Genomic DNA, 18,678 nt, shown 5'->3' with positions numbered 1-18,678 from the left:
AAGTATCAAAGATTTAATTTTCATTTTATGAGTTATTTTTTAAAAATCATATCTGTATCAGTTTCTACAAGGGAAGGAAGTGACAGAAGGGTCCGTTTTCCCAGGTGTGCATTGTGCTTTTTTTGGTATGTGTTAGAATAATTTAGTCAGTTAATAAAAATAAACTACAGTTATTTTGATGGAGTTATATTAAACCATATCCTAGGCTTCTAAGCCTCCAAACTCTCCTGGGTTTTCTCCTGTTTGGCTACCTGCCTCCTTCCTTGACTCAAACTCTTTCTGGTGGCAACCCCTCAGAGTCTTTCTGTGTGCCATTCTTTCCATATGTGACCTCATTCAATCTTCTGGTTTGCATTCCAGCTATCTGCTGATGTACAACATTTCTCTGAGTTTCAGACTTTTTTTCCCCTAAGGTTTATTTGGTTTGAAAGGCAAAGTCACAGAGGAAGAGATAGAGGCAGGGAAATCTTCCACAAGCTGGTTCACTCCCCAGATGGCCACAACAGCCATGGTTGAGTCAGGCCCAAGCTCGAGCCTGGAGCTTCATCTGGTTCTCCCATGTAAGGGGCGGGGGTCTAAACACTTGGGCCATCTTCTGTTGTCATGTGAGATGCCGACACTACAGGCGGTGACTTTACCTGTTGCACCACAATACCAGCTACATTGGACTCTTAGACCAACTGCCTACTTCTTTTCTCTGAGTCTCATAGACATTTCAAACTTATCATGGCCCAAATTCAACCACTAGTTTCCGTCCCTGCTCCTAGTGTTCCCCATTAAGACACTTAACATAATGAGCTAAACAGTTGCGTCTTGGCCCATTTTGTGGTATAATAAGTAACACTAGTGCTTGTGACGTTGGCAGCCCATATGAGTGCCAGTTGGTCCAGCACTATATTTCTGATCCATCTCCCTGCAATTGGCCTGGGAAAGCAGCAGCAGAAAGCCCAAGTACTTGGATCCCTGCCACCCACATGCGAGACCTGGAAGCAGCTCAAGACTTCGACCTGGTCCAGTCCCAGTAGATGCAGCTATCAGTGGAATGTAACTGTGAATGGAAGATCTCTCTTCTTAGTCTTTTCCTCTTTCTGTAACTCTGACTTTCTTGAATAGGCAGATCAGATTTATGGAAAGAAGGAGCGATAGAGAAAAAACATTTTCTATCCACTGATTGACTCCCAAATGGCTGCAATGACCAGAGCTGAGCCAATCCAAATCCATGGGCCAGGAGCCCCTTCTGGGTCTCCCAGGTTGGTGCATGGTCCCAGGGCTTTGAGTCATCCTCTGCTACTTCCCCTCGACAAGCGGGGAGCTGTATAGGACGTAGAGCAATCAGGACACAAACTGGCACCCATGGGATCCTGGGCACTTGCAAGGTGAGGATTTAACCATTGAGCCATTGCGCTGAGTAAATAAAATCTTTTGAAAAATATATAGTTGCTTCTAGAAAAAAACTTGTAGACCAATCCTTATGTCTTTCAAAAATATATATCTGGATTCTACTCTTCCTTCCAGTCCTGTTACCTCAGGCAACCTCATTTTCTCCATTCTGAATGATTAAGATAGCTTCCTAAATTCTGTCATGATTTCCTCTTTCCTTTACCCTATCTGTTTTCAGCATTGAAACCAGATTGATTAAAAAAAAAAATACAGTTAGGCCACATTGCCCAAGGCCCAAATGGCTCCCAACAGACATAGGATCAACCAACCCCAAAGGCCCTCTATAGTCTATGGGGCTGAATACGACTTGCCAACCATTCCCACTGTATTCATCTATACTCATCTCCACCAGTGTCCACAAACTCTGCCCACGTAACAGTGTACTCTCCGGTGTTCTTAGACTGTATCAAGCATGGTTGCATTCCTAGGTCTGCTATAGAAAACACTGCTACATGTTATTTAAGTATCTGTTCAAATGCTACTTCCTCTGAGGTTTTGGTGGGCTGTTCTATTACATGACCAGCAGAAACATTTTCTATATTAAGGCTTTGTTGTGTTACTTCTAAAAGAACTAAACACCACATGGGTGTTCATAGCCAGAACGTAGCTGTATCCCCAAAATTTAGCACTTTGCTTGACCATTATGGCCATTATGTGATGACTGTTTTGATTTAACCTGTTTTTTAAAATATTTAAACATTTTAATGTCTTGCCCTGGAATATTGTATATTTTTCCATTTTCTTAATTTATTGCATTTCTTAAATGCAATAAATACGCCTCAGTAAATTTTATTCTTTTCTTCAAGTGGATTAAAAGATTCTGTATGTTAAATCTTCTGGATGTTTTGTATTTTTATATATAAACATATAAGTGCAAAAGTTGCTAGAATTTTCTTGTGGTTGTCTTCCCTTTTGGTTTACTTGCCATTCCTCTGTTACTACCAACCTTCTCTATTATTAGCACACAGATGTCAGAGAGGAAGCCATTGCTTTGGAATATTGTCTAAAAAACAAAAATAGCCCTATAGTCTTCTTAATGAGTCAGAAGAATCAGGAGGTGAAAATCTATAAAGCACGGTCCAATCAAACTATATTATCAAGGACGTCACCTACTACGAATACAAGCCTGGCAGATGTCCATTTGATATTTGTTCAAGAGTGTTCCCGCTCCTTAAGAGTCTTTTTGTATGTCGATACTTTCCATGAATTATCAGATTCACACTTGATGCTAATCCTAGGACCTAGAAATGAATATTCCTGCTTTACAGATGGGGAAACTAAGGTAGGGAAGGGCTAAACAATTTGAACCAATCCAAGGAGATGTTTGGTGTCAGCTGGAATAATAACTGGGCTTCAACATCCCAGGAAAGAGCAGATCCAAGTGAAGCCAGCCATGCTGCAAGACAGGATGTGTAATGGCTGGCCCCATGAAAGAGGAGCCAGCACAGCATTTCTGGGATGCAGATTCTAAGGTGAGAGCTGGAGGACTTTGAGGAAAAGGATAGCTTTGTCAGGCAGATAATTAGACACGAGCAGCAGGGAATGGGGCCCCAAACCAATGACCCTGTCACCTAGGACCCACCCAAAATACCCACTTTGCATTTAGACTTGTGGGGTAAGGTATCCTGATAAGATGGGAGTTCAACTGAATAGGGAAGTCTAATTTGTAGCCCCATGTATAGAGACCCAAGGTCAATCACAAGTGCTGAGCATGAACATCACAGCCAAATCACCAGCCCCAGCCCCTCATTCTTTAGGCATAAAAACCCCAACCAGGAAGAAAGACTGCCAGGTTTCCTTCAAACTCTCCTGTTCCTCCCCAGGAATGTATTTGGCTGATTTTTGATTTGTTATCCTGTTTCTCATCTCTCTGAATTATAATTTGTTACCCCACTGGTAAAAAAGGAACTGAGACAAGCCAGCAGCTGCCTGAGACAGCTTTGAATGGGGAGGAACATATATGAAGCTGAGAGAACAGGAAGCATGAAGGAGCAAGATGAAGAAGGCCTAGGACAGGCTTAAGACAGAGGGAAGTGTTCTGTTGCAATGCTGTGATTGCACTGCTGTGCAGTCAGAGGAGCAGAAAACAGAGACTAGGCTCTATGGTGAAACCTGCAAGATAAATGATGGGGGTTCATTTCTAACAGTAGGCAATAGAGAGCCATTGCTGTTATTCAAACAATTGGCTAGCAAGTCAGATTAAGAGGGGAGCTTAAAAGGAGTAAAGATTGGGAGAATGACACTTTTGTCAGATAGCTTATACACAATTTATCAAGAAATAAAGGAAACCTGTTTTAAAGATGGCAGTAGGTTCAGATACTGGGGTAGATTTTTTTAGGTTTGTACAGAGAGGATGCTGACAAAATAGGGAACGACAGAGTCCAGGAAGCCTTAATTCCCCTGGCAGCTGAGTGACTGGAAGGAGGTGGTGAGCCTGCAGAGAGGGTGATGTGGCAAGGTAAGGTCAGTTGCTGGATAAAAAAGTGGTGAGACATCAAAGTGAGAGGTGGTTATTTCCAGAGAGTTAGACTTGGAGTCAGCAGGTATGGCAATGGGTCATGACCAGCTTTTAAAGAGGAGGCCTTAAGCAGATTCTCAGTCCTGGAGGCACAACATAATCATGCAGTGATCATCATCATCATCATCACACACACACAGCCACCCATCCCCATATCTGCTCAATCAGAATCCACTATGGAAGCCAGGGCTCTCTAGCTTCTCATAGTCCCACATAGATTCTGTAGGATACCCAGAGTGGAGAACTGCTGGGAAAGGGGTAGAAGTTTGATATGAGAATATTTGATACAGCGCCTTGTCTAGCCAGGGAGGCCCCATGTGAAGTTGCTTCTTGCACATCAGTCCAGCACCTCTTCATTTTGTAGATCTCATTGGTATCTAATACTCTAACTGATGCCCTTCAAATTGCCTTTAGCAGACAATCATTGAACGACATTAAAAAAAAAGATCAGAAGGAGACAGAGATTGTAGTCTAGGGGTTAATAAACCATCTTTCACATTGGGTGCTTAACAGAAAATGAAACCCCACTGTGTAAACAGTTGAAAGCAGAACCTCTGAGACAACGGCTGTCCAGAATTCTCTTGTCCCAAGCAGAGATTTTGAAGGATCTTACCATAGCTCAAGATCATCTGCACCCAAAAAGACCAGTTCAGCCTCCTCCCTTTTTGACAAGGAAATTAAGTTTGAAGGGTTTGAAGCAATTGGCCCTAGGTGGCATCTTCAGGTTAGGTTACATCTGCTAAGTCCTCCCACGGTTTTGCTTCTTTCAGAGTGTAGCCTGCCCCACAGCTAGCCTAACGTGTCTCAAAAGTGCACGCTCTATTCCAGTCAAGTTACCCACAGTTGCTTGGGTGCAAGGCTGAGAAAGGAAAGGGGCTACAGCTCCTTCCTGTGCTGAGTTCTGTGGTTTATCTACGGGGATCTCATTTACCCGTGCACTCCCGTTGCTGCAGCAGCAGCTGGTAATTCAGAGTGGCCTGTATAATCGTTATCTGGCCAACTCAGGGAAGATAAAAAGCCATGTTAGTTTAAAGGAAAAATTCCAGTGATTGAAATTTTATCAGTAGGATGAGCCTGCAAGGTTTTTTTTCTTTCTTTTTTTCTGAGAACCATGTGAGGAAAAAGTAATGAAAACTAAGGAATCATAATTGAAATTGAGAATTGTCAGGCATCTTTTGCATATTTTGCATGACTGACAGGGGAGGTTGCTTTGAGGAACCAAATATTATTTTGGTGTCTAAGTTTCAAATCCTTGCATATGAGAGGTTCCAGAAAGTTCTGGAAATTGCATGTTATGAAGAACCCACATGTGGGTTCCAAAAGTTTTTGCACAATAATAAATTTATCTTTTTAATTCCATTTCCCCACAAGCTTTGCCAAGTACCCCGATATCTATTTCCTAATTCCCCCAGTGCCATCTCTCAGTTGCAGCTCCAATCCTAGGGAAGTATTTCTCACTGCAGAAGAAGCCATACTGATAAGGAAACCAAGATAAATTTCTGACATGAAGAGAATCGACTCTGCACTCCTACATATTTGAAATTTAGAAACTTAAAGGGTTCTTCCTCCAAAATTGCATTGAGTAAATTTAACTGCTTTTCTCATCCGTGCTATGGATGGAGTATGGCATGCCCTTGCTCAAGTCTGTTGCTAACATTCAGTTGTGTAAGCACAGACCTGGGTAGCATCATACAAAGGCAGTCCATTTCCCTGTTATGCTGGAACTTATCCTATCACAGAAGGTGAAACTCATACTCCTCAAGGCAGCTTGTCTCAAAACTTCCCTTGTCCTAACGCAAGGTGATTCTGAAACCTCTATTTAGTTCACAACTTCTTGCTCAGGCGTTTAGTGATAGGAAGGAGGGCATCAGGGAATGAAGGAGCTGGAAATATTTCTAGTTTGCTCTAGTGCTATGCCCTGACTCTCCACCCCCAGCTCTACCATGCATATCATTCCTAGGAACTCACTTTCCCATGACACACCTGAGCCTCCTGCTCAATGAAGAGGATGTCACACTCATGTGTAAACTGAGCGACAGGTGGAGGCATCATAAAACACCACATACACCGAACACTGCCCACACTCCACCCTATTTGTGCATTCAACCAGGCACCACCCTTACTCCATACAGGGTCCACTAAACTGGGGGGCTTTCTTTCTCTCTTCTTGTAGATGCAGAAATTCTCCTTGTGGGCAGCATGCTCTTGGACTTTCTCTGGCCTTCTCAAGGCAAGTGTCTCTTCTCAAGAGGTTGGTCACATACATACCTGGGCATGCATCATCTCTTTAAATAAATCCTGTTCCAATTTTAATAGTTATAGTCCTGCTTCAAATTTTGATCTCATAGTGGAGAAAGAGCCTGGAATAAATAAACCAAAAATCCAGGAAGCACATTCCCACAATGTTAGAAACAGTGTCATTATTATCCGTAATTTGTCTTCTAGCACCCAGATAAAGTGCTTATTTCTTTCCTTTCTGGCACCCTTGTGGATTTTTTTTTTTTTTGTCAATGTTGTATGCAAGAGTCTGACTTTTGTGTCTATCGGGGAAGACCAGACTTTGTCTACACTCATGTTTAATTTATGGCAAGTCAGCAGCAAAGCTGAGCATAGAAACCTTTCCACACCTGTGGCATCCTCATGGCTATGAAATGCAAGTCCCTCTTTCCCCCGCTGCCTTGTCTGACGACCTATCATGCTGATGCTCACGTGGCACCTAGCTGCACCTCAGAGTCCAACTCATCCTCATCCACATGAAAGTATCAGAACATAAAATCCAAGTTCAGCAAATGAATAATTCAGTGACCATATTCACTTTTTAATATCTGAAAATTCATATTTAACAGAGGCCAGATTTGCTCAGCTGTTTGCATTTTCTCCCTGCATCTTTCGCCCTCCTTCCTTTGATTGATATCAGCAGTGGGTCAAGATGCATAGGCATTATTTCCCTGACTCCAGACTTCCTCCCTCTGCCTTCTGCCTTTAGCCACCCCATGCTCACCATCCTTTTCCAGGATCTTAGCCTTCTTCTGTCATGGCCCTGTGAAGGAAGGGATTCAGCCTGGCTATGCTTGTTGTCCTCATGGCTGTGGCTGAATGTCTGCAACCCTGATAACAATGGTGTATCTTGGATTTCCTAGGCTTCCCAGTGTGCAAGGTACCCTCACCTTCATGATCCTAGATAGATGATGCACCTGGAAAGCACAAAGGTGAGCTCTGCCTCAGCTGGGAGACTCAAGGCAGCACCTTAAAGAATACCTGAGCTTGGCATTTTCCAACACCTGGGTACTTGTCAAAAATTCAGATTGTTGGGTGCTAGATGGACCTGCTACACATGAGCATTTATAGAAAGTGTGTGTTCATATCAACCGTCTGGAGAAGTTGTATCACCAGACAAGACTAAAAACTAGTGTTCTAGAAAGAACCCTACTGCTCTAGAGGTCTCAGTGCCAGGTTCTCAGAGAACACCGTAAGCCAGTTTCTGGCCACTGGTATGTCATCAAGTGTGTGTGATGCCAAATGTACCTCAATAGCAGGGCATAGGGTGACTGACTAAAGGGTCTACCCAGGATGCATGTTGGGTTCCAGGGAGGCATCCAGTAGGAACTGAGGGGAGTGCAGAGGCAGGGACTCAGTAGCTCTCAGTAACAGCAATTGAACTCCCTCCTGCTTGCCTTGGCTCAGATGTGATGTAGTGTAACCAAGGTTTGCAGTTTGGATATGGCTGTCTCCCACATGTAATACAATGATAGATATTGTTTCTCCAGTTCACAAAAGAAATTATTGACTGCTTGGACAGAATCCTGAAGACTAGCAGGTGGTATTGAACCAGCAGAAGAAGGCCAGGTTAAAACCAGAGTTAGAGGATAGCAACTTGAATGCGTGGATGTTATTGGTGGCAGAGAAGGCAGCAAGATGTCAGGGTTCAATGCATTGCGCTTTCTTTAGTACCGTGTCATCATAAAGAGGGAACACCCATTCTTCTGTACCTCAAACTTCAGCTTCCCTTGGTTGATGTTAAGCTTTTGTGGAGCAAATTTGAACATCAAATGATCTTATGCCTTTTTATTTTTAGGGATACATGAGCATCAAGTTAAAGTAAAAGAAAAGTTGCTTTTCAGTTATAAATCATCCCTGTGTATTTTATGCCTAATAACTTAATTATGTCACTCTGGAATTGATGAATTTAAAGAAACATGGAAAATTATATTGGCTATGGCTGTGAATCTAGTGATGTGAAGATGTTGGATTTATGTATGTTAATTTGATTCATATGCAAGTCAAAACATGCATTTTTTAATCAGCAGATGGTTTAATATGCTTTCCACACTTGTAAAAAATGAAAAGTACTGCAAGCTATTTTTTGCCTTGTCATTCATTCTGTCAACAGTACTTACTGTGAATCCATCCAGTGAATGTAATGCATTTGGGTCCAAGGCAGTTAAAATGCAATAGAAAATACATCCCTTTTGTGTAAGAAAATGGGATAAACTTAGGTTTTTATTTTTTTCACTTTAGGCTTCTAGGAGTGTTTCTCATTAAAATGGTGCCTGTGATTTGAACCTTCACCACTCAAGAAGATTCCACATTGATTAAAACTTCAAAGCCACTTCACCATCATTCTAGTTGGACTTTCCATTGTCAGAATTAGCTAAAATTCATTTATTCAGCCAGTCACTTATGTTCAGTTCGCAGGATTATGCTTCCAGCGTGTGTGGAACACTTACTAGGTAACACACAGGAGATAAGCCATTTCTGGCTTAACAGAGTTTCCAGCTCACTACAAACGACAGCTGAACTACTGAAATGAAAACACTCTCTACGCATCCCCGCTGTCCTGAGGTGTCTGAGTTTCTTGTATGAAGCTTGAGAAAGGGCTGGCATCTCCTATAGGAAGAAAGAGGGGAGGGTGGCCCCTCACCTGGGAATATGTGCTACCTGGGACCTGCTCCTTCTTTATAGTATTGCTGCTCTCAACAGTCATTGCTGAGCTGCTCATGATCAATTTTTTAAAAAGATTTATTTATTTTTATTGTAAAGGCAGATATACAGAGAGGAGGAAAGAAAGAGAGGAAGATCTTCCATCCAATGCTTCACTCGCCAAGCGGCCGCAGTGGCTGGAGCTGAGCCAATCCGAAGCCAGGAGCCAGGAGCTTCTTCCAGGTCTGCCACGTGGGTACAGGGTCCCAAAGCTTTGGGCCATCCTTGACTGCTTTCCCAAACCACAGGCAGGGGGCTGGATGGGAAATGGGGCCCATATGGGATCCTGGCGCATTCAAGGCAAGGACTGTAGTTGCTAGGCCACTGCATTGGGCCCCATGAACAATTATTGAGCAATGAAGTTTAGAAGGAGACTAATTCCCTGCTTAAAGAAACACTTGGCTAAATCCCTCAGTAATATAGGTTCTTTTATATTCAATCATCTCTTAATTTACTTGCATATTCCATCAGGCCTCCTAAAGTGAGGACACACAAAATTCACAGTCATGAAATGCATACATTAAACACTTAATTCTGATCACATTTGGATGTGAGAACAACTTAGGCTTTCTTTGTATTCAATTATTCCTTTGGCATTCATTGTTTAAAAGCACCAATCTTTTTTATTGATTACATATTTGTAATTTAAAATGACCCTTTAAACTGATAAGTGGCTTTCACAAAGCTCTCTCCAATCATCACCACTAACCATCTCCAGAATTTTTTGTCATCTCAAACAGAAGCACCATACTTGTTACAAGTTCTCCGTTTGCCATCCCTCCCCTCTGGCTCTGTTTTTTGTGCCCATGGTGTGAATATTCCATGTATCCCACAAAATTGGAGCCATGTAATAGGTATTTTTTTTTATCTGATATATTTTACTTTCATATCTGCAAGGTTCATTCATATTGTAGCATTGGTACCAGAATTTCATTCCATTTTAAGGCTGAATAGTATTTTGTCACACTATGTATATATGTATAATACATATACACACAATCACATCTTTTTGAAAATATGTTGGGTCAAGTGCAATGACTCAATGGCTAAATTTTCACCTTACAAGTATCAGGATTCCATCTGGACACCAGTTCATATCCTAGCTGTTCCACTTCCCATCCAGTTCCATGTGGATGGCCTGGGAGAGCAATTGAGGATGGTCCGAAGCCTTGGGACCTTATACTGGCATGGGAGACCCAAAAGAGGTTTTTGAGCCTGGCTTCAGATCAGCTCAGCCCCAGCCATTGAAACTATTTGGGGAGTGGACCAGTGGATGGACAATCTTTAACTAAAACAATAACAATAATAATAAAAGTTAAATTTGAAAATAAAGAAAATCTGTAGATAGCCACTTAAGTGGTACTCACCTTTTGGCTAGTAAAGTATCCACTTAGGTTCTAGCTTTGGGTCATATGACTGTGAGTGGAATTTCTGGATCATATGGTAATTCTGTGTTTAACATTTGAAGAACTGCCAAATTAATTTCCACAGTGGTTACACAATTGTAGTTTTAATTTTTAAACATATTCTCTCAGAATTTTTACCTAAAGAAGTGATTCAGATGGAAGACAGTCCATTTTGATTAAATTTTTCTAGTAATCGCACTTAGCAAATTCCACTGCAAAAGAAAAAGGAAAAAGAAAAAAAAAAGCCCTGTAGTTTGAAGAGGTAATTTTTGACTATTTTAATTAGAAGATTTACCACTTTGTGTTGCACTTTGTTAAAATTGTTTGTAGTGTTAAAATTGTAGTGTTTAATCCATTCTGACCTGTTTTTACCTGTGATTCTCTCTTTTATTTATTTGGAAGAGAGAATGGCAGAGAACAGACAGAAGAAAGAGACCTTCCAACTACTGGTTTACTCTCCAAATGCCTGTGACAGCTAGTGTTGGGCTATACTAAAACCAGAGTCAGGAGCTCCATCAGGATCTGTCTTGGCAGCAGCAGGCAACCAAATACTTATACCAGCATCCTCTGTCTCTGATGAGCATCAGCAGGAAGCTGTACTGGAAGTGGAGTGGCTGGGGCTTCAACCAGGCATTCTGATTTGGGATGGTGTTCCAAGCAGCATCCTGTGCCACAATGCTCACCCCTGATTGCCTATTTCTTAAAGTTACATTCTTAATGATGGTGTCATGATGTAGCAGATAAAGCCACTACTTGAAACATCAGGATCCCATATGGACACCAGTTTGTGTCCCAAATTTCTCCCACTTCCCATAAGACTCCCTGTTAATGGCCTGAGAAAAGCAGTGGAAGATGGTCCAAGTTCTTTGGCCCCTGTTCCGCATGTGGGAGATCTAGAAGAAACTCTTCGCTCTTGGCTTCAGCCTAACTCAGTTCTGGCTGTTGCAGCCTTGTGGTGAGTGATACAGCTGATGGAAGATCCCCTTTTCTCCCATTCTTTCTGTAATTCTTTCAAATAAATAGCAACATCTTTTTTTAAAAATGTTATGTTCTTAGAGCAGAGATCATAGACACAGATATTTTTTAAAAATGTATTTATTTAAGTAGTACTTCTTGTTGATTGAACTAACTCTATGTAATAAAATCCAAATAGATATCTGATGACTCTGTGGGGTCTGGATATTGAGTTCCATGTGCCAGAAATAATGATTCCATTGGCAAGGGACACATCCCAGAAGCAAGGTTTTCAGTTTTCACTTAGGTCAAGAAACCAAATGGTGGTGGAAGAAGTTACTGGATATGACTGACATGCCCAAAGTCAAATGGAGCAGATTTGGTAAGGGGTAGAATTATGTTTAGGCAAAAGAATTTAATTTGCGATGAATGGGAGGATAGAGTAGATAGAGGGAGTAACAACAATTTGAAATTGTTGGGAGGGAGGTTGGAACAAAGAAAATAGGCCAGTACTGTTGCCTTCAAAGAATTATACAAAACCTGACAGGCAGTGGAAGTGCGGAAATACTCGCAGGCAAATGGAGCAATGAGGTATGAATCTTGACAGTAATCTCCTGGTCATTGAGAGCGATGTCGCTTTTTTCCCCCTTTTTCCTGTTGGATGATGTTTCTGTACTATTTTGGGGCACTGGAAAATGGAAGATAAAATAGATTTTTCTGTAGTCTGAGGACAAGCTATACAGATACTCTTATTCTTAAAAGATTTATTTATTTTTATTAGGCAGAGTTTAAAAGAGAAGGACAGAAAGGGAAAGATCTTCATTCTGCTGGTCCACTGCCCAGATGACTCCAAGAACCAGAGCTAAGCTGACCCAGAGCCAGGAGCCAGGAACCAGGAGCCAGGAATTTATCCAGGAATTTAACCTTGTAGGGTCACAAGGTTTTGGGTCATCTTCCAATGCTTTCCCAGACCATAAACAGGGAGCAGGATGGGAAGTGGAGCAGCCGGGAACTTGAACGCCCATATGGGGTGTGGCCCTTTGCAGGTGGAGGATTAGCCAATGGAGCCATTGGAACGGCCCAAAGAGATTTATTATTGTACAAGACTCTGATAACTCTTTTGCTTGGAATGTTGTCATGAGTGCTTGTTTAAAAACAGTGTCTACATATTATGTATATAGAATGTTTTTCTTTAAAAACAGAAAAAGGGTAAAGGTTTTGTCCTAAAAGGCACAGTTTTAAAAGTTCACATAGTATTGCTTGGGATGATTTGATCTTTGACTAGTTCAAAGAGGAAATTCACGAGAGAGAAAGGGGCTGGTTTGGGGGTCCCTAGGAAAACAGGGCAAGAATCAGGAGGATTTCAAAATCTTAAAGCTTTGGGCTTGTTCAAGGTCTCCAGGAAACGAACTCCAGGTGGTCTATGGTCATTTTTCTTCCTTGCTCAGCACTTGGATGGGAGTTTTTAGCTTGTGCAAATATGTTATGCCATGTGCTGGCCCCACTGAGGTCAGGGCAGGGTCTGCTACGGGTTCACTCAATGCCTAGTAATTTCCCAAACGAGAAGAAGCTTATATGCCATTATCATTAGATGGAATGGCAGAAGAAAAAAATATCAATGACTGCTCTGTCATATTTTGTGAGGTTGAATTCATTTTATTATGTGAAAGTTTTTTTTTTAGAAAATTTTTAGAAAATTTATTTACTTTTATTGGAAGTCAGATTGACAGAGAGGAGATAACAGAGAGAAAGATCTTCCATCTGCTGGTTCACTCACCAAGTACCACAATGGCCAGGACTGAGTTGATCTGAAGCTAGGAGCAAGGAGTTTGTTCTGGGTTTCCCACGCAAGTGCAGGGTCCCAAGGCTTTGGCCCATCCTTAACTACTTTCCCTGGCCACAGGCAGGGAGCTGGAAGGGAAGTGGAGCAGCCAAGATACGAACTGGTTTCCATATGAGATCCCAGTGCATGCAATGTGAAGACTTTAGCCAGTAGACCATCATGCTAGGCCCATAAAAGTTTGTTTTTAATGTGTTCAAAAGCAGAGTGACAAAGTGAGAGAGTGAACGAGAGAATAAGAGAGAGAGAGAGAGACCCTCTATCTGCTGATTCATACCCCAAGTGCCCACAACAGCCGGTGCTAAGACAGGAGGGTGAGAATTCCATCCAGATTTTCCATGTGGGTGGCGGAGACTCAGCTTCTGAAACCATCCCCTGCTGCCTTGCAGGGTGGCTGAGCTCAAACCAGCACTCCATTAGAGCAGGCTTCCCAAGTTGTGGCTTAATCCACTGTGTCACAATGCTTGCCCTGATTTTTACAACTGCAACAACTATGGTCAACGCAAGTTTACTCAGTCATATCCAGGAGATAGATGGATGCTCTGTTTTATTCTTCAAGTCTTGAGAACTGATATTTTGTAAAGAATACGTGAGGACTTGGGACAAGAAGGTCCTGGTGGAAGGGAGAGTGGCCTTGGGGAAGTAGTTGCTTTTTAATACACATGATTTGCTCACTTTTCAACCAAAGAGCAGGAGGCCCTCTGTTTAAATCATTAAATATCACCAGACAGCTTTAATTTTATATGCTGGTTAATTAAAAAATAAGTTTATCTCATTTCTTAAAGGATTTGAGGTAGCATGACCTGTTGTTTTAATCAAGGTTTTTTGATGTACAAATCTGAGCCATCCACTTCAAAGCACCTAAAGCCCCAAATGAGACATGGATGGAATAATTGTATCTAAAAATTTTGCAAGTCTCAAGGACACAGTTTTCAAATCCAGAAGTAGAAAGCCGGTAGCAGGGTCAGAAGCCTCTCAGGGCACAAAGTGTACAAGCATTTGTGGCTTCCTGGGCTCTCAGAGAACTCTGCAGCTGTTGCTCTCTGAGTTCAAGCTTCCTTCCTCTTTCTGCAGAGGGAGAGCGACAGCCTGGCTTCCGCCAGGACCTGCAGGCCCCCAGCTTTCCTGTAAACATCATTGCCATATTGGCCACAGGCAAGGTCCCCTTTGTTCCTGAATGCAACACTGGGGAAGACAGACTCCCAGGTCAACTCATCCTGGATCCACCCCTGCTGTGACAACCACAACAAAGAGAAGACTTTGTGGTTGAGAAAGTCTGAGAGAAATGGGGTGAGTGGAGACTCTCAGACAACTCAAAGTGTCCCCGTGCGACAGGACAGTGGGGGCAGAGAGGAGGGAACAACAGAAGGGTGGCACTGAGAGAAACAGGGAAACAGGGTGGTGATTCAAAATGAGAACATCAGTATAAAGGGCTGAGGCGAGAACCGCAGAAGTGCAAGCGACGGAAGAGCTCTTTGAACCAGAAAAGCTCCCTCAGCGAGTCTTAACCCAGAAGTGCCTCCTCTGACAGGAAGTCCTGAGGCTGGGTAACCTTTAAGGCTGCTTAAACCAAGCAGACAGCAGTAGTGGCAAGGCCCAGATTCATACCCCGGGATGTTATTTTATTCTAGGTTGTAGACAATTCAGGCATCACATCCAAAGGCAATCAAATCCAAGGCCAAAACAAGATCCTTGTTACGTGCGAGGTAGCCCCTGGCATACACCTCGTGTGTCTTTGACCAGAACTGGGTCTCATGCCCATCCCTGAGCCAAGCACTGGGGAGAGGAAGGCAACCAAGCCTGCTGCAGAGCTTGTCTTCCTAAAGCATGTGGCAGCTTAAAGAGGCTGGGTCGTGCTGGCTACAAAGAAACAAAAATAGGGAGCAGGGAGACAGTGAAAGAGACAGAGGGACAGATACAGAGAGAGGCAGGGAAGGTGGGTGGAAAGAGTAAGATGGAGACAGAGATAGGCCAGTTCATCACACTGAGTGTCTTAGGTTACACTGCTGTTGTCCTATCTTTCTGTTCAGCTGGAAAACCATTAGAACATGTTTTACTTGTTTTCACTGCCACTTGAAAGGCTGATTAACTTTTCCGTAATTAAACTTATTAACTGTTTTCTAAGCTCAGAATTAGAGATGGCCATAGCAATCTCCAGACAGTGACTCTTTTTTTTTTCCTTAAAATAGACTGGAACTTACTAAGCTGTGAAGTAAATATAAAATAACCACTCAGGTTCTTGTTTATGTCTTTATATAATACTTTTATTCCTTTATCTGTAAAAGCCATATAATCCCACTAATAAAAATTGGAGTGGAAATGTATTTGTCTTAGTGGCTAACATTCCCTGTGTTCTACACTCGAGGGCTGGGTTTGAGTCCTGGCTCGGCTCATGTGCCCTGTGGTGATGGCTAACCTAGTTGGATGTCTGCCATCTTGTGGCAGACGTGGATTGAGTTCTAGACTCCTGGATTTGACCTGACTCTGTTCTGACTGTTGCAGGCATTTGGGAAGAAAGATGTCTCTATCTCACTCTTCCTCTCTATCTCTCTGCTCTTTAAAACACATGAAGTGAATCAATAAGCTTAGCATTATACAATTGGAAAGTAGCAATACAAAAATAGAATCATTCATAAACTCACCATCTAATAATTAAGAATAAGCTTCTGTCATATTTTCATGATTTTGTGTACGATTTTGTAGAGTGCATCATTTTCTCAAAAAGGTATATAATATACATGTACAAATCACAAAAATGAAAGAACAAATTGAAAAATAAAGCAAGTTGCCTTTCTGCCAGTATCTGTTTATCCTCAAGTTTGCCCCTTCCAGCTACAACAATTGTCAATTTATTTCATTTCATAGATACCCCATCCCTAACAAGTAAAGCTGTGTGTATGGAAACATTTTTTTCCCCAGCATGTCTTGTCTTTTTAAAAAATTATGTCCACCACATGTACTGTTTGGCATTTTTAAAAATTGAATAGCATCACCTAGAATCAATTCTATATAAAGGTACTTTTAAACGTTTCTGGGGGAAAAAATGAAATTAAGAGGTTAAATGTATTTTGGGGCCAGAAAGTTTTGAAATCCATGCATAGTTTTTTCCTAATGAGAATTATCAGTGATACTTGAAGACCCCCTACAGTGCCTTTAAAATTTAACAGCATAATCTGTTCACACATTGACACACACCCTTAAATAATCACCATCCTTACAAGTTGTTAAAAGTATGAGCAAACAATTCATTCATTCCTAATAATTATCAAACAGCTGCTGCATCTGTAGCGCCCAGGTGATTCTAAGATTACAAAGAGATGAAATCACACCGTTGGAGGAGCCACAGAGGAGAGGCAGAGAGACAGGAGGGTAAACAGTGGATGGAGGAACCTTTCAGAGCTTACATGGAAGGAAGGGTTTCAAGAAACAAAGGCAAAGACAAAAGGGCCCTTGAAATTAAGTAGGGGGAAGGAAAGCATTCCCCGTTGGGACCAGGAATGACAGGTCCCAAGGTACTGAAATGGGAAGGAACACTGAACCAGGTGTTGGATTTAGTCCCTAGTCTTTGTTCTGTAACCTGTGGCCAATCTTCACTATAAGTAATGCTATGACATATAATTTGTAGTATGTAACTTTTCCCCACATTTTGGAGTATTTCTTTGGCTGGATTCCCAGAAGTGAAATTGCTGAGTCAAAATGTAGGGAGCACTCTGACCTGCTACATACAGCCAAAATGTTTTTCAAATGGACCATAACATTTCATGAGGATGCTAGCAATGCTTGGCAATCCAGTGCCCATTGCCTTTGTATCTGTACCACAAGAGTAGCGGATATTTCTTTATTAGACTAGATTTCCCCTTGTATGTGTTGCTACTTCAATTTCATAACTGGCTTTTGTGTTTATATTCAGTCATTGACATTCTACATTTCCCCCCTATAGCTATATGAGCTCTACTTATAATACAGATCTTCAGACTTTTATTTTTATGTTTACTGCCATTTCTTTTGCTGATTTAGATTACATTATAAGTTTGACAATTCCAGTTCTTAAAATATTACTCAGGCAAATCCATTACTTGTTTCCTTCTAGTTTCTCTAAGTTGAGACATATCTTCTATACAGAATTTATAAAATATTTAATGAGATTTTTAAAAGATTGATTTATTTTTATTCAAAAGACACATTTATAAAGGGACAGATGACAGATCTTCCATCTGTTGTTCACTCCCCAAATGGCTGTAACAGCTGGAACAGAACCAATCTGAAGCCAGGAGCCAGGATCTTCCCCTGGGTCTCCCATGTGAGTTCAGTCTCTCCCAAGGACTTGAGCCATCCTCCTTTCCCAGGCCATAAACAGAGAGCTGTGTTGGAAGTGGAGCAGCCAGGACAAGCACTGGCACCTATATGTGATGCTGGGGCTGCAAGCAGAGGATTAGCCTGTTAAGCCACTGCACCAGCCCATCTACACAGAAATGTAACAACTGTGTTATTTTTGTTTGCTTAAAAACTAAAATTTCCTCAACAATATTCCTAGAGCTTACTTTGAACATATGAGAATTCAACTAGATTTTTTCTCCTTCTCCAAATTCTCCCCACATTATTTTTTCCAAGACTTATAAAAAACGGTTTATTTTAATTCAGAAGAGAGTGCCACAGAGAAAGAGGGAGACAGAGGAAGCGAAAGATTTCCTATCTGTTGATTCATTCCATAGATGGCCCTAATAGCCAGAGCTGGGGCTTGCTGGAACCAGGGACCGCACCTGTCCTCTACCTGTGTAGCACGGGCTCAAGCACCCAGGCTACCATCTGCTGCTTTTTCAGGCACATGAGCAGGGCGCTGGATCAGGAGCAGCCAGGACTCAAATTCAAACTCCAACATGAGATGCCTGACTTTGTAAGTGAATAACTGTGCACAGCCACAGCTACTTTTTAAGATTTATTTTTAAAAAAATTTTTGGAAAGGCAGAGATACAGAGAGGAGGAGAGACAAAGAGGACGATCTTTCATCGGATGATTCATTCCCCAAGTGGCCACAATGACTGGAGCTGTGCTGATCCAAAGCCAGGAGCCTGGAGCTTCTTCCAGGTCTTCTGCGAGGGTGCAGGGTCCCAAGGCTTTGGCCCGTCCTTGACTGATTTTCCAGGTCATAAGCAGGGAGCTGGATGGGAAGTGGGGCTGCTGGGATTAGAACCAGCACCCATTTGGGATCCTTGTTCATGCAAGGCAAGGACTAGCTGCTAGGCTACTGTGCCAGCCCCAACAACAGCTGCTTTTTAAAGACTATATACTGTGGATTTCTTAAACATGATGTTTGGAAAAGAAAAAACCATGGAGAGAGTAACACACTGGCAGCCCTCGGTGAAGTGAGGGAGTGAGGGATGAAATAAGTGGAGCTAAGAGGGCAGTGAAAATACCTTGCAGAATACTTTAATGGTGGGAGCGAGCTATAGAATGTGCAATGCTGAGTGGCCCCCAAAGTCCACAAAGAGCCTAAGGTGATGGTGACGTATCAGAATTGTATCAGTATTTGGAATGTAGCC

Source organism: Ochotona curzoniae, unplaced genomic scaffold, assembly GCF_017591425.1.
Source record: "Ochotona curzoniae isolate NIBS_2020 unplaced genomic scaffold, NIBS_Ocur_1.0 scaffold_4506, whole genome shotgun sequence".
Lineage (NCBI taxonomy): Eukaryota > Metazoa > Chordata > Mammalia > Lagomorpha > Ochotonidae > Ochotona > Ochotona curzoniae.
Note: the sequence above shows the minus strand (reverse complement) of the source record.